At 34.1% G+C, this 16,269-nt stretch overlaps 1 long non-coding RNA gene across 1 annotated transcript in view; it reads left to right on the forward strand.

Annotated features, from left to right (window-relative positions):
* Positions 1 to 68: 68 nt before the first annotated feature.
* The window catches only part of LOC137089922 (uncharacterized), a 125,208-nt gene continuing 109,007 nt past the window's right edge, over positions 69 to 16,269 (forward strand). Inside the window, exons 1-2 of the long non-coding RNA XR_010907797.1 lie at positions 69 to 134; positions 1,144 to 1,199. This is a non-coding gene — a long non-coding RNA (uncharacterized lncRNA). The remainder of the gene's footprint in view (positions 135 to 1,143; positions 1,200 to 16,269) is intronic.

Consider the following 16,269-nt stretch of genomic DNA (forward strand, 5'->3'; position numbering starts at 1 on the left):
CCAATAAGATCTTAGAGTAGTCTTTGCTCACACACCCACCGCATGAGAGAACCTGCAGTCTAAAAAAACAACGTCACGAACTCACGGAGAAGAGACGTAAAAAGCCAGTGTCATGAAAGGGAAATGGTGACATAGTAAGTAATAAAAAATATAGAAACGTCGCTAAGGAAAGTCCTTACAATAATACAATAATAAATCACACCAACAGGCTACTGATACAGAGTTTCAACAGTGCAAAACAACCTTTCTTAGATAAATGTTTTCATTAAGAAGCTGCTCATGTCATTTTCCGTACTCCAAAGTTTTATACAGCGTTTGAAATGCCACTATATCGCATAGCCTATTAAGTATTTTATTGCAAATAAGTTACTCTGGTCTCTGGACGACTAACTAGCCTACTACAAAACGTATTTTTAATATCAATGAAATAAGTTACTACATGAACACCCGAAACCAATGTTATATTCTAATATTTGTCATAAAATTAAAACAATCGCCTTTAAAGTTGTCCAAATTAAGTCCTTAGCAATGCATATTACTACTAATAATACATTTTTTATATATTTACGGTAGGAAATGTACAAAATATCTTCATGGATCATGATCTTTATAGCCAAACGATTTTTTGGCATAAAATAAAAATTATTTTGACTCATACACACCTGTGAGACGCATGACTGAGGGTCACATATTGTATAGGCTACATTTATTTATTATATAGAACAATTCTGTATGATTAACTATTTACTATTATTATTTTACAAGCTATGAAAGATTATATTAGGTCAAGTTTAGCTGTTAAGGAACAATAGACCATAAACATTTTTTATAGTTTTGTCAATACATTTAAAATTAAGCCTTATTTTCTGTGCTCTCAAGTTTTTATTGTAGTTGGAAAATAAATTAGTTATTTAGCTTAACTAACTTAATACTAAGCTCAATATTATTTGAATATTATCTGTGGTACATTTTTTTGCGAGCTGCTTAATAAAGAAATAAAAAAAGAATAGTTCTTTTGAAAAGTATGTGTACAATAGCATTTCTAAAGCGGCTTTGTTAATGTTTGCATTTGCCAAATCAGGTAGTGTAATAAAAAGAAACCTTAAAATGCATAACACAATAAAATGTTTTTACTGCTTACAGGAGACAGGTCTGAATGGATGGACAAAAGTCTTGTTAGAGTTTGTTGCTGAGCCACCGTGAGTGTTTCTACCATTACCATTGAAATCTTGATCTTTTTTGCCTGTTGTTCTTGATTCCTTTATATAATCATTGTTTAGTTGTAGCTTAGACTAACACTAGATTTACGTTCTGATTGTTGGAGATCATAAGAGAATTCGGTAACACTAGAATAATGGTCATTAGTTAACATGCACTTATTAAGCATTTATATATCTTTGTTAATGTTAATTTCATCATTTACTAATACATTATTAAAATCTTGTTAACATTAGTTAATGCACCGGGATTTAACATGAACAAACAGCTGGATTTATATAATGTTAACAAAGATTAACAAACACTGTACTGGTTATGGTTAGTTCATGTTAGTTAATAAATTAACTAATGTTAACTAATGACCATTATTCTAAAGTGTTACCAAGAACTCTTGCCTCACAAAATAGTAGGAAAGTCAAAGTGCATGAACTAACACAATCTGTGCCAGGAAAGGGTTTATGAGAGAGGCACATAATTGTATATATGTGAAAAGAAAATGTCACAAATGATCAAGCTAAATGTTCTGCTATTATACCGCCTAATTTTTCATATTGTGGTTGTCATTTAGAAATCGTGATCGTCTATTAAGCAATGGCTTATCTGAAATGTTTAATATTGCTTTAGATAGAAGATGAAGGAAGTAAGTAAGTAACTTTACTAAGTAAGTAAAGTAAAAGTAAAAAAAAAGACTCTTGTCTTTAAAATTATTTTTTTTAATAGATCTGCAGATAAATGCATACACTGTAAAAAATTATTTAGAAAAAAAGTTACCTGGTTGCCTTCAAATTTTTAGTTCATTGAAATTAAAATTTTGAGTTAATACAATGACCATTTTTTGAAATTTGACAACCTTTATTAAAATATTATTAAAAGATTTTGTAAGCATATTGGGTAATTGTGAGTGTTTTATTTGTGACGACAAAGCCAAATTGTGCTGTTTTAATGATTTATCATTTTTTATGTGGTTCAGATACAATAATATTTTGAGTTTCTATTTTTTAAACAAATTTCCTTCATTGTATCAACTCAAATTTTTAATTTCAATAAACTCAACATTTTAAGGCAACCAGGTTACTTACTTTTTAAGTTAAACCAACAAAAAACAACCAATTTTTTTTTATAGTGTATAGATAAATGCCAGTTCACAGTATTGCATATATACACACACACACACACACACACACACACACACACACACACACACACACACACACACACACACACACACACACACATAAAAATAGGGCACAATGTACTGTATAAATGTGAAGTCATTTTCCATATAGTTTTTTTTACAGGTGTTTTACCTGTATTTTGAATTACACATTGCATTTGTTTGTGTTTTAAGGGTTAACTGAAATTTCCGAGAAATTACATTTTCCGTACCTATTTATTTTACAGTATATATACACCCCCCCCCCCCCACACACACACACACCCACCCACCCACCCACACACACACACACACACACACACACACACACACACACACACACACATATATATATATATATTTATTTATTTATTTTTTAACTTAATACCAATAAATACCAGTAGAGGGACTGTTGAGCTAAACAAAAATTTAGCCTGTAAAAGAAAGTGACCTGTAAACCACCTCGTGCCATTGCTTTATACCTTTTCCTGAAAGTTGCTGGACTGGGTGGGAAGGTGGAGCTCTAACCCAAACACAAACGAATAAGGATCCATATTTTGGATTTGCATATTGTATTCAGGTGTATGACCCATCCCTGATGAGATCATGGCAAACACTCAAAGTGATTAATCCTTCCCATATTTATGTGATCCCCGTTTCAAGACTCCTCATGTTATATTTTATGTAGCATGGATAAAAGCCTGGCCGTGCCCTTTCACATAAGCGGAGGAAATGAGCCTGTTCTTTCATATAGATTTTGCTTTATTGTAAGAGTTTTCATCTGGTGAAATGACTGCACTTATCCTTGCACACACCCTTTGCTTAGCTGTTTACTTCCATAATAATTCTGTCCTTTCAGTATCAGAAATTTCCTTAAATTAAAAATGCATTCCCACTATTGTTCTCTTTTTCTCTCTCTCTCTTTATTTCAATGCGCATCCATTTGCTGTGAGAAGCGAGCCTTCGTGTAAGCTGTACTTCTGTTTTGTTCCACACCGATGGCCCCATCTCTGTGTTTGCCTTTATGTTTTAAAGAAAAAGAAAATCATTATTAGTTTTGTGGTTTCAGGAAATCACATCAGCATATATCTCAACTAACATCACAAAAAAGCTTGTTAAAAACAAGCATCATATAAAATTGGGTTACACCTTTTATAATGTGTCATTGTTACAGCGTTATAATGTATTTTAGTACTAAGTAATAATTCTTAACTACATGTACTTAGGGTTAGGGTAGGATTTGGGTTTGGTTGAGGGTTAGTTGCACGCAATTATATATTTAAGTATACTGAGCAATTATAATTAACTATACTATATGGTTAGAGTAGGATTAGGGTTTGGTTGAGGGTTAGTCGCATGCAATTATATATTTAGGCACTGACTAATATTACTTTACATGTACTTACTATAGGCTTAGGGTAGGATTAGATGTGGTTAAGGGTAAGTTGCATAATTTACTTTGGTACACTCTAAAAAATGCTGGGTTAAAAACAACCCAAGTTGGGTTGAAAATGCACCAACCCAACAATTGGGTTGTTTTAACCCAATGGTTGAGTTATTTTAACCCAATGGTTGAGTTGTTTTAACCCAGTGGTTGGGTTAAATGTTGCTTAAGACAACCCAATTGCTGGGTAAGAACAACTCAACCATTGGGTTAAATCAACCCAATTGTTGGGTTGGTGCATTTTCAACCCAACTTGGGTTGTTTTTAACTCAGCATTTTTTAGAGTGTAAGTACATGCAACGTGTAACAAGGACACTGTAAAATAAAGTGTTACCCAAAATTGTACCTATAAAGCTGCAAGCATTTTTTAATGCTTAACATTAAAATGCACATTAAATATTCCCATAAGTAAAGCATTATTAGCAAGTACATGGAGGACTTCTTTAACATTTATAAACTGCACAAGGCAAAAGGTTTCTCCCACTTTAAGAGTAGAAACTGTGCACAGTCGCAACAAACTGTAAAATATTAAAACAAGCGTCTTTATCATAAAGCATATTTTGCTTCATAAAACATCAAGGCTAGTATTACCATGCAAAATATTTTTTTTCATTAGGCCATCGCCAAGCTACTGAAATCTGAGAGAGGTTTACAATATGATTGATAAGAGCTGTTTATTTTACACTGCAGATTTAGTGACCCTCCCAACACTGGGTGTTATTCTTACATCACGTTTATGACTGATAGCTCCTGTTTTTGCTCCAAAATGTCTTATACAGAAGGGTGTTTCCCAGCGGATCAGCTCATTTTGTAATATGCACTTCAGACGTGATTCGTTTAGAAGGAATTTCCAGTTCAGCAGCACAGTTTGATTGATATGTGAACAAAATACTTTAAAGTAGGTCAAGAAGTCAAACTTAAAGTCTAAATGACTTCTGTTTAGTCCTTTTAGAGACGTGGATGAAATCTCATTAAACTGTTGAAACAAATTTTTGTATTTCTATTGTAATGTTATGTATTACTAAAGGAATAAATGAATGCTTAAAGGCATCTTCAGCCTACAAGCTAATTCTCACTTTCTCTTGTTAAATAAAGAAAAAGAAAGCAAATCTTTTGCACGCATATTTTAAAGTTAATTCACATATGGATTTAATTAAACTACTTAACTAAGTTAAGTAAAATGAACAAAAAATTAAATAAGTATTTTAACTTGTCCAATAAAAGTTTGATTAATTTCTGCTTAGTTGAAGTTTCCTTTCTAATACATTTTACTCAAACAATATAACATTGAAATTTTAAAGTGTATGTTTTACTTAAAAATATCTAAATAACACAATAGATACTGTGATATTATATATACATAATAGAAGTAACACGGTACCTGAACACAGACTCAATACTTGGTACACAACACACAGTGATGGTAACATTTAATGGATCTTTTTAGGAGTATAAATGCCATTTTGGTAACAATACATGTAATTTAGTTTTAAATGGTTCATGTTTTTGTAAAAGTTCATGCAGGTTCGTGAAATTGTATTGTCAGAGATGTGGTCTTAATCTGCTTTCCAGGTTTTATCATAGTGCACCTTTTTTTCTGTCTTTTAAATCAAGTGTTAAATAGGAAAGGGCAAGAACTCAGCACACTGTAATTTTAACCTTTTTAAGTTGGTTGAACTTAAAATATTTGAGGCAATGAGTTACATCCAAAAAATTTTGTTTTTGATTCATATGATTTTGAGTCTTGTGTTTTAAAAGGTTTAAGTAACTTGTACTTAAAGCACAAAGACAAAGATACTAATAAATATTGAGTTCATTACAACTTAAAAGTGGCTCTTTGTGATTTAAAAAAAAGTATTTTTAACTAAATGTCTTGAGTATGGGAAAGCTAAATTTTAAGTCACTGTAACTAAAACTATTTCAGTTGATCTCATAACATGTTTTAATTTAACTGAAATGAAAAGGTTTATGTACTATGTAATATAGATATTTACATTTTTTACACAAAGTTGAGTAGGTTTACTTAATTTTATAACGTTGGTATTTATGCTTTAATTTCTACAAGCTTGAATTGAGTACTGTTTGCTTAGTTTTTTTAGTTCTTGTCTGAACTAACTTTTTCATGTAGAAATTACATTAGTTTTTTCTGTAGTATTTACATTTTTATCAGTGTACAGGTTAAAATACTTTTAATAGTGTAGCTACAAGTTTTATACAATATGTGTTTTTATTTTTGATCCTGTACTAACCCTTTTCTTTTGTAAAGTTACCAAACTTGTTTACAACTTTACTGCCATGACATTAGAACCCAAAAAACCAAGTAGAGGTAACTGCAGACTGGAGCAATGGGCGTGCCGTGAGGTCGGAAAGAAATGGGGCGTGCCGCGAGGTCTTCTCGTCTTTTTACAGTCTATGACCAGGACGCGAAAAGCTTTCTGATCCGCATAAAAGCGAGCCATAAACTGAATCACTATAACTACACAAATAATTATACAAGACTAAATACATTTCTTTCACTCTAGTTGAACTAGGGAGCTGATTGAGACGCAGGGTATGTTACCTTCGAAACCTTCTGTATGGCACGGGTTACGTGACGTCATCACCACCGCGACTTTTTTAGGATCAATCATTAAAAAAACATTCATACTGTTTGTGATAAATGCACTTTTTTAACACATCACTTGAATATATTAAACATTTATTTTTGTATTGCCCTTTTTCTATTTCATTTTGGACTGACTTTAAAATAGATATTCCTAAAATAGAAATTCCAAGTATTAGATTTTAGAACTTCATGGCATTTTACTTTGTTTCCAAAACCCATATTTTTCTGGATTTTTTTTTTATATAATTAAATTATTTTGCTGAAGTTTTATAAGCATGACACAAATGAAAGAACCCTTCCTATGTTACCTTTTAGAAGACTGATCTCTCACAGTATACTTTGAAACGCTTTCAAACATGAGATCACAAGACAATACGTTTTCTACCTTGATTCATAAACTTATATTTGTGTATTTTTTGTATTGTTCATTTTATACTTGTTATTGTTATTCTCTGATCTACACACTTTGAGCTGTATTTACAATGCTTTGTATTCATCGTTTTTATTGCATTAAACTTGAAATGTCTGTACTTGAAATAAATAATAAATTAAAAAATAATTAAAAAACAAATTATTATTTTAAAGATAAAAATGTCTCCTGACACTATTAAAGTCATACTAATTTTGTACTTTCATTTAACGTAGGCTACATACAAACTAAAAGTAATATTATTTTTATAATAATGGTACAGCAAATGTTTTTGCTGTATAAAGGTATATATATATATATATATATATATATATATATATATATATATATATATATATATATATATATATATATATATATATATATATATATATATACGTGTTTGATCAAACACTCGTCATATAATATAAAATGAAGTAAAACCGGTTTAATAAACTACTTTTAAGTGACATTAATCAAGTAAGCAAAACAAACAACATTTTATCCAAAAAACATTTATTCAATAGTCATTTTTACAATTAAGTTTTTTAAAACGTCAGTTGAATTCGTCATCAAAGGCTTGTGTCCTAAGTCAAAACTCATTCCTTCACTGATTCATACTGCTGATTGGCCAACGCAGTCGCCAGGAGGAAGCTCCTTTGACCAATGAGAAACCTCTCACCACGCCCCTACCTCCTGCCACGCCCCTACCTCCTGCCACGCCCATTACTCCAAACTGCAGCTATCCCTGTCTCCAAAAAACTGAAAACAAAAATAAATTAAACCATTTTACAGCCCAAATATACACATTTTAACAGATAAAAATAATATAAAAATGTATGTAATTAAGCTTCTCACTTTAGCTTTTGAATCCTCAAAATATTGCTTCAACATAACCTCAACTTTTTAAAGATAATGAGGGACAAGACAAAATATTTTTTGGTGGTAATCAACATTATGCTGTGAATTGAGCTTAGTTCATATTAAAGTTTATTTCCCTTTAACTACACATTACACTCTACAAAATATCCGCAATATGAAAGAAATCCTATGAATTGCAGTCCCCCCCGTGATTGCTCTACTTATGTGCAATGTCTGTCACTGGAAGCACATTTATGCGAGAAAAAAAACATATACGTTGCAGACATTGCCAGAACATCATGAAAACTAGCTCGCTTCCACAGAAGAGCCATTTGCTCAGACAGATGAGAAACAGATGAACATTTCTCGACATTTGTAAGTAGAGGCAGTGACTGCAATAAAGTCACTAAAGATAGAACAGACATTTGGAGATGTGGGGTGAGGGCATTGATATAATAACGGCAATATAGCATAACTATCGTGGAATCGGTGAAGAGATGTTTCATCGCAGTTGCCAACATAAATCTTGCTTTGAATTTCCATTTGTGGTGTGTGTGGTTACAGGACCATATGCTGCTCGTATTACATTAGGACAGTGGCACGGGATAAGAAGTTGTGGGCCCCTGTGGGGATTGCATGTGAACATTGATGAAAAGAGAACATACGCTCATGAAAACTAAATAAACAAATTCATAAATTACTAACACAGACTGATGGATCTCCATAATCAGCATGGAGAACGTCTTTGAAGTCTTTTCAGTGCTTATAGTATAGCGATTTCTCGAAATCTCACCGTAAATAAAAAGGGAAACATTTATGTTCTCGCTTTCCTTCGTTAAGAGATGTCTGGCTCCAAAAGAAGGGTCAGCGTTGATCCCAGAAGCCGGTTGGGTCAGTTGAGCTGAATTGTGTAAGTCAAGTCAGGTCAAAACGTTTACTGTACAATGAAATTCTTTCTTTGCTTTTTTCACAACGAATGCCAAGACAACTGCAAAGTATAAAAAAATAAATAGACAGTATATCTTCTGCAGTGTTCACAGGACAGCTGTACATTCTCATGATTTATAAATCAGAGAAAATAACAGGCATGCTCTGAGCTTGGAAAAACTTAATCAAGCTCGAAAGAAACATCATCTTGTTATTTGAGGTTCCACCTCTGCGATTGGCCATCCGCTGTGCTCGCCTATTTTGAGATGACAATGAGGTAACTTAAAACGTAGACTTACTGCCTGATTACAAGGCAACATTTGAGCCGTCCCACCCTCCTTCACCACAGAATGCGTGCATACAGGATAATTACCCTCCCTCTCGCACACAATAACGTCACATATACACTCACACACTGTGAGCTCCTGCAAACACACACAGCTTGGGATGTGCATGGTTTTCATTATAGTATCTATGGTTCCTGTTGCTTATCCGGTTGTTAAAGGGTTAGTTCACCCAAAAATGAAATTTATGTCTTAACTCCTCGCCCTAATGTCGTTCCACACCCGTAAGACCTCCGTTCATCTTCACACACAGTTTGAGATATTTTATATTTAGTCCGAGAGCGTATGCAAGTGTATGCACACTATACTGTCCATGTCCAGAAAGGGAATAAAAACATCATCACAGTAGTCCATATGAGACATCAGTGGGTTAATTAGAGTCTCTTGAAGCATCCAAAATACATTTGGGTCCAAAAATAACAAAAACTACGGCTTTATTCAGCATTGTCTTCTCTTCCGGGTTTGTTTTCAATCGTCAAATAAAGATTAAAATGGTTATGACTCAGCGTATTGATTCATGATTCGGATCGCGTGTCAAACTGATGAAATTACGTGACATTGGCGATCCAAATCATTGATCGATTCACTGATTCATGAGTCTTTATTTGAGGATTGAAAACAAACGTGGAAGAGAAGACAATGCTGAATAAAGTCGTCGTTTTTGATATTTTTGGACCAAAATGTCTTACGGGTGTGGAACGACATTAGGGCGAGGAGTTAATGACATAAATTTCATTTTTGGGTGAACTAACCCTTTAATAATGGTTTCATTACTGGTTGAAACAGCGTTTAATTAATAATTCAATGTCACTTGATAATTATTTATATTCAATACAATCATTATTTGAAGCGTCAAGTTACTTTCAAATAGTGATTTGCTCTAATTTGATTGCTTCTCATCAGTGTTTACACCGATCAGGCATATCATTATAACACTTATTATCTCTTCATCACGGCTCCTGTTAGTGGGTGGGATATATTAGGCAGCAAGTGAACATTTTCTCCTCACAGTTGATGTGTTAGAAGCAGGAAGGCGTAAGCGTAAGGATTTGAGCGAGTTTGGCAAGGGCCAGATTGTGACGGCTAGACGACTGGGTCAGAGCATCTCCAAAACTGCAGCTCTTGTGGGCTGTTCCCGGTCTGCAGTGGTCAGTATCTATCAAAAGTGCTCCAAGGAAGGAACAGCGGAGAACCGGCCACAGGGTCATGGGCGGCCAAGGCTCATTGATGCACGTGGGGAGCGAAGGCTGGCCCGTGTGGTCCGATCAAACAGACGAGCTACTGGAGCTCAAACTGCTCCAGAAGTTAATGCTGGTTCATAAATACATAATACTAGTACATAGTAGTATAATACATACTAGTCGTTATAATTTCCTCACCCTCATGTCATTGTAGGATTTTCTTTTGCTTTCATTGTATAGAAAAAGCAGAATGGACATTGATTTTCCACAGAAAAAAGAAAGTGATAAAGGGTTGAAATGACATGCGACTAAATAATTACAAAATATTTCCTTTTGTGCTTATATACAGTCAAAACTACATTTATTCAGACACCTTCAAACATTTCTTACACTATCACAGTTTATTCGGTATAGTTTCGAAAATGGTAATAAAATGACAAGAACTTAGAGTTAAACTGTGTCAGAACAAACGTATCTTGATAATGTCGGATAACTTTGATAAGGGATGTAATGGATTACAATCAACCAATCAGCTGTTAGATTTAAGTACACAATTAGATAACACCAGTTTAGCTCAACCAATGATCAAGCAATGCTTTATTTAGTTCAGTCGGTGGTGTCAAAGGTCACATTAGCAATTCAAGAACAAACACTTCAGCCAAACATGCTCAGCTAAAAGTGTCTGAATCGTTTTGCTTCCAAATTGTTATCAATTTCACTGTATGAAGACATTTAGGGTATAATATGTCTCAGTTTACTTTAGTTTGCTCTCCTCACTTACAGAAATGAACTATTATACACAAGTGAAACATGATATCTGCTGTCTGTATATTGACTGTGTATTGTAATCACGTTTATTTAAATTGTAATGTATAGCTGTAATGTGAAGTCATTTGTTTTACACAATGGTGTAAGCTTAGCGGGAGGCCTGGAATCTTTGGTAGTGTGTATGGTGGTTATCCGTCTGAGTTTTGTCAAATCAAACATTGTTCATGAGAGGACATTGCCGTCTCCTCCACCCACTCATCAGTCTGAGTTCAGTGAGAATCACTGGGGCCTGAGCCGGAGCTGCGCAGGAACATAGACGTACACAGAGAAGAACTCTCCTTAACTGCTGGACTGAATCGAGTGATGTAATGCATCTTAATCTCGTCTTAGACCCTTTCTGTAATCATGAAAGGCCACATTTGTTTTCCAATTTTTTGGGGGGGAAGGTGGGGGGTAGAAAAAGGGAACCACACTGACAGATGAAACAGAGGTTTTGTCACAGTGTTGTTTGAAACACTCAAAAGAAACGACTGGTGGGTGGCAAAGGAAAGTTGGCCAAAAAAAAAAAAGTTAATTTCCTAAAAGGGTTAGTTCATATAAAATGACGCGCCCGATCTCACGTAAATGTGTATAAATAGTATGAGTGTGCTATCTCGTGGAATGTATACGCCCAAATGAGGTTTGGCGTGAATATGGTACGCGGTTTTTCATGTACATGATATGCACTTTATGGTGTATTATATGTACGAACCACCGACCCCACCACCCTAATCCTACCCAAGAGCGTGCCATATGCATGCGAAAAACTGCGTAGCATGCACGCCAAAACTGATTTTACACTCGTACTACAGTTACGCATTACCATGTGACCGTGTTGAAATTGACTTACCCCACATTTACCACTATTCCCTGTTTGTGGACTTTGTGGATTTCCTGTTGTGTGTTTTTCTTTGTAGTTCTTTGTAGTTTTTCATTCTGATTTAGTTCTCCAGGGGCCTATACCATGAAGCCGGTTTAGCTGGCTAGTCAGATATGTTTAAAGGGTTAGTTCACCCAAAAATGAAATGTCTGTCATTAACTCCTCTCCCTAATGTCGTTCCACACCCGTAAGACCTCCGTTCATCTTCACACACAGATTAAGATATTTTATATTTAGTCCGAGAGCGTATGCAAGTGTATGCACACTATACTGTCCATGTCCAGAAAGGGAATAAAAACATCATCACAGTAGTCCATATGAGACATCAGTGGGTTAATGAGAGTCTCTTGAAGCATCCAAAATACATTTGGGTCCAAAAATAACAAAAACTACGACTTTATTCAGCATTGTCTTCTCTTCCGGGTTTGTGTTCAATCCTCAAATAAAGATTCAAACGGTTATGAATCAGTGAATTGATCAATGATTTGGATCGCCAATGTCACGTGATTTCAGCAGTTTGACACGCGATCCGAATCATGAATCAATACGCTGATTCATAACCGTTTGAATCTTTATTTGAGGATTGAACACAAACCCGGAAGAGAAGACAATGCTGAATAAAGTCGTAGTTTTTGTTATTTTTGGACCCAAATGTATTTTGGATGCTTCAAGAGACTCTAATTAACCCACTGATGTCTCATATGGACTACTCTGATGATGTTTTTATTCCCTTTCTGGACATGGACAGTATAGTGTGCATATACTTGCATACGCTCTCGGACTAAATATAAAACACCGGTAACACTTTATTTTAAGGTTCAGTTATTAACAATCAACTAGTAGCTCATTATCATGCATATTACTAGGATATTGTCTGTTTATGAGCACTTATAAAGCACATATTAATGCCTTATTCTGCATGACCTTATTCTACATCCCTTAATCCGACCCAATACCTAAACTTAAACGCTACAAAAACTACCTTACTAACTATTAATAAGCAGTAAATTAGGAGTTTATTGAGGCAAAAGTCGTAGTTAATAGTGAATGTGTTCCCCATACTAAAGTGTTACCACAACATATCTTAAACTGTGTGTGAAGATGAACGGAGGTCTTACGGGTGTGGAACGACATTAGGGAGAGGAGTTAATGACATAAATTTCATTTTTGGGTGAACTAACCCTTTAATGTCAACGAATCATTTTAACTGTCTACTTTGTACTTGACTAATATAAATGTGTGGTAGTGAGCCATGTGAATTTTTGCTTTCATAATTGCACATTGTTGGTGATATGATTCACTCTTCAGCTATAGTGCTTTTTTTTGTTCCCAGACAAAAATATTAGAAATGTGAGTGATTTAAGCAGCCCAGATATCAACATGTTTTTGCAAGTGATGACTGAATATAATTCAAAATCCTTGCATTGTCTTCTCGCTCAGTATGGCATGTGTAGGGATTGTTTCTCCGTGCTATTTTCGTGACTGAGATTTAATGTTTGTTTTAGCCGTTCTTACTTAGAGCACTCTTTATTAAATTGGAAAAAACAAATGAGTCTCAGTATTGTGTATTGATCCAAATGTTAATTCAATAGCATTCATAGTTCAGTTAGTTAAGCTCAATTCAAAAATCGTTCTCATAAATACAACCTGCACCATGGCGTCGTGTTCTTCGCTCTATAATTTTATTGCCGTAAGGCAGTGGAAGACTAAGATGTACGAGTGGGCTAGAGTACTCCAAATATATACCACCCACCACCAAAACCACCTAAAGGAAACCCAGCATGAAAACATCATTTAATGGATTGTTCATAATGACTTACAAAAGATCACAAAAAACCTAAACGCTCATACATTTGTGGCAAAATCTACTGCAGTATAATGTTTCAAGGTAATCTGAAAGATTTGACACAATACTGTCCACTCTGATGTGCTTTAATATTATGGGCTGTCTACATGTAAGTTGCAGTGAGTGGCATGGATTTAGTTTTTTTTTTTTTATTCTTAAAAAGCAAAAAATCTGCTTTTTAAGAATAAAAGAGAGAAATACTGATAAAATGGAAATTCATTTTTCGGAAACACATTCACTATTAACTACAACTTTTTGCCTCAATAAACTCCTAATTTACTGCTTATTAATAGTTAGTAAGGTAGTTTTTGTAGCGTTTAAGTTTAGGTATTGGGTCGGATTAAGGGATGTAGAATAAGGTCATGCAGAATAAGGCATTAATATGTGCTTTATAAGTACTAATAAACAGACAATATCCTAGTAATAATATTCAGGCTAATAAGCAACTAGTTAATAGTTAATAACTGAACCTTAAAATAAAGTGTCACCAATTATTGTTATTTACAGCAGCGGTTTTTACATCGGGGTCCTCCAGAAAGTTCTAAGGGGTCCCAGAAAATTTCAGAGAATTATAAGACAAAGCAAAAAATGTTTGACGAACATTCGGTTTCATTTCTAAACGTTTCTCTGCTGTCTCGCCGTACACATAGGCTTAGGCTACTTTCCAGAATTGTATATGTTTGCTTTTTTATCTTTCTACTGAGTCTCCTTTGTCTTGCTCACTGGGGTTGTAAGGTGCTTACATACATTTATTGTGAAATATGCTTATACAAATCATTTTTAATTGAAAAATCAGGTTCAGGTTTCTACATCCAATGTTAAGTACAGCCAATTTATTACGTTTGGAAACAATATTTTGTATTCATAATGTTACACAATTGATCTAACAGGTTAAATATTGTTTTATTGTTTTCAAATTAAACAGAAAGAACAAAGATATACAAAACACAACTCCCTAAACACCAGACATAAACATAAAGATACTATACATGATCAAACGTCCATAAAGAAATACTAATAACAAATAAACAACATGAGGTAAGTATGAGTAATATTCCCTCTTTCTTTTATAATGTCATATTATCTGCTTTGATTTCCTCCACAAAATTTATAAAAGGTTGCCAGATATTATAAAATGGCCCGGTAGACCTTCTGACTGTGTACCTAATTTTATCCAACTTAAGATGGTACATAACTTCCCGTATCCATTGACTAAATAGGTGGAAAAGGGTCTTTCCATTTATTCAATATCAGTCTTCTAGCCAGAAGAGAACAGAAGGCCAATATTTTAATTTTACTTTTAGTAAAACTATTTTTTTCATGGGCCACACCAAACAAAGCAATAAATGATGGTTCTACATGCCATATCGCATTTTATTTCTTCTTCAATAATGGTGCTAAACGACACCAACATTAGTTCTTTGGTGTGTAAAGAACCTTTAAAGGGTATTGAAAGGTTCTTTGTACGGCGGTGGTGCTATATAGCACCTTTACCATCCCAAATAACCACTGAAGAACCGCTGAAGAACCATACAGGGGCTTAACAGGTTCTGTATATGGTAACGGTGCTATACAGCACTTCAGTCCTGCCAAAAGAACTGATGAAGAACCACTGAAGAACCACTGAATCACCAAGATTTGGTGCTATACAGCACTTAAAGTGGTTCCCCTAAGATAACAAGCCAAATAACCACTTCTAGGGCCCTATAAAATCCGTTTTATTTTTTCCCAAATTCCGTTTTTTCCGTTTTAATTTTTGCAAATTCCGTTTTTTCAATTTTAGTTTTTGGAGATTCATTTTTTTCCTTTAAAATGTTTGGCAATTCAGGTTTTTTTTACCCTTTACTGTTATTTTGGTGAAAAAAGAGTGTGCTTTTAATGTTACTATAATAGAACATAAAACAAAAAATAGGAATGACCTTAAATTTATTGAGGTAACAAACATCACATTTACTTTTTAGGACAAATATGATGCAACATGCAACATAACACTGCACTTCAAGTACTTCAAATATTAATGGTTATTAGTTTTAAACGTTCCGGTAAAATACATTATAATAGTTTATATAAGTTAAAATGAAAGTGCTCCATTAGCTTTTTCTTTCAAGTAATTTTTTTTAAAAAGAACTAAAAATAAAAAATAAATCATAAGAATCATCTTTTACATACAGTACTATTAAGTAAAACATTTAAAGCTGAAAGTTAACATTAAAAAATAACACATTTCACCATTAAATCATGTAGTGAATTGTTCTGTGTGTTTAACAATCACCATTATGATATCCAGAGCTGTGAAAAATAAAGATACACGAAAACACAAGTTTTTTTCCCCAACTTCAAAGGCCTCTGTTTGGAACAAAGGGGAAAACGGTCGCATTTGCAGCAGATATGCATTGCTGCCTAATGTGCACATTATAAATCAAAGCACGAGATGACAGGGGTCGAGCAGAACACCGGAAAATCTGACAGAATGGACAATATTTGTCTGTATGTGCAATACACGAGCCGCTCCCGCTCTCCATACGCAAAGCGATCTGCGCCACCCGCGGGTGCAGTGTGAAACCGCCGTTAGCGTCGAGTTTCTTAACTTTTTC

This window comes from Pseudorasbora parva, chromosome 9 (assembly GCF_024679245.1).
Source record: "Pseudorasbora parva isolate DD20220531a chromosome 9, ASM2467924v1, whole genome shotgun sequence".
Taxonomy (NCBI): Eukaryota; Metazoa; Chordata; class Actinopteri; order Cypriniformes; family Gobionidae; genus Pseudorasbora; species Pseudorasbora parva.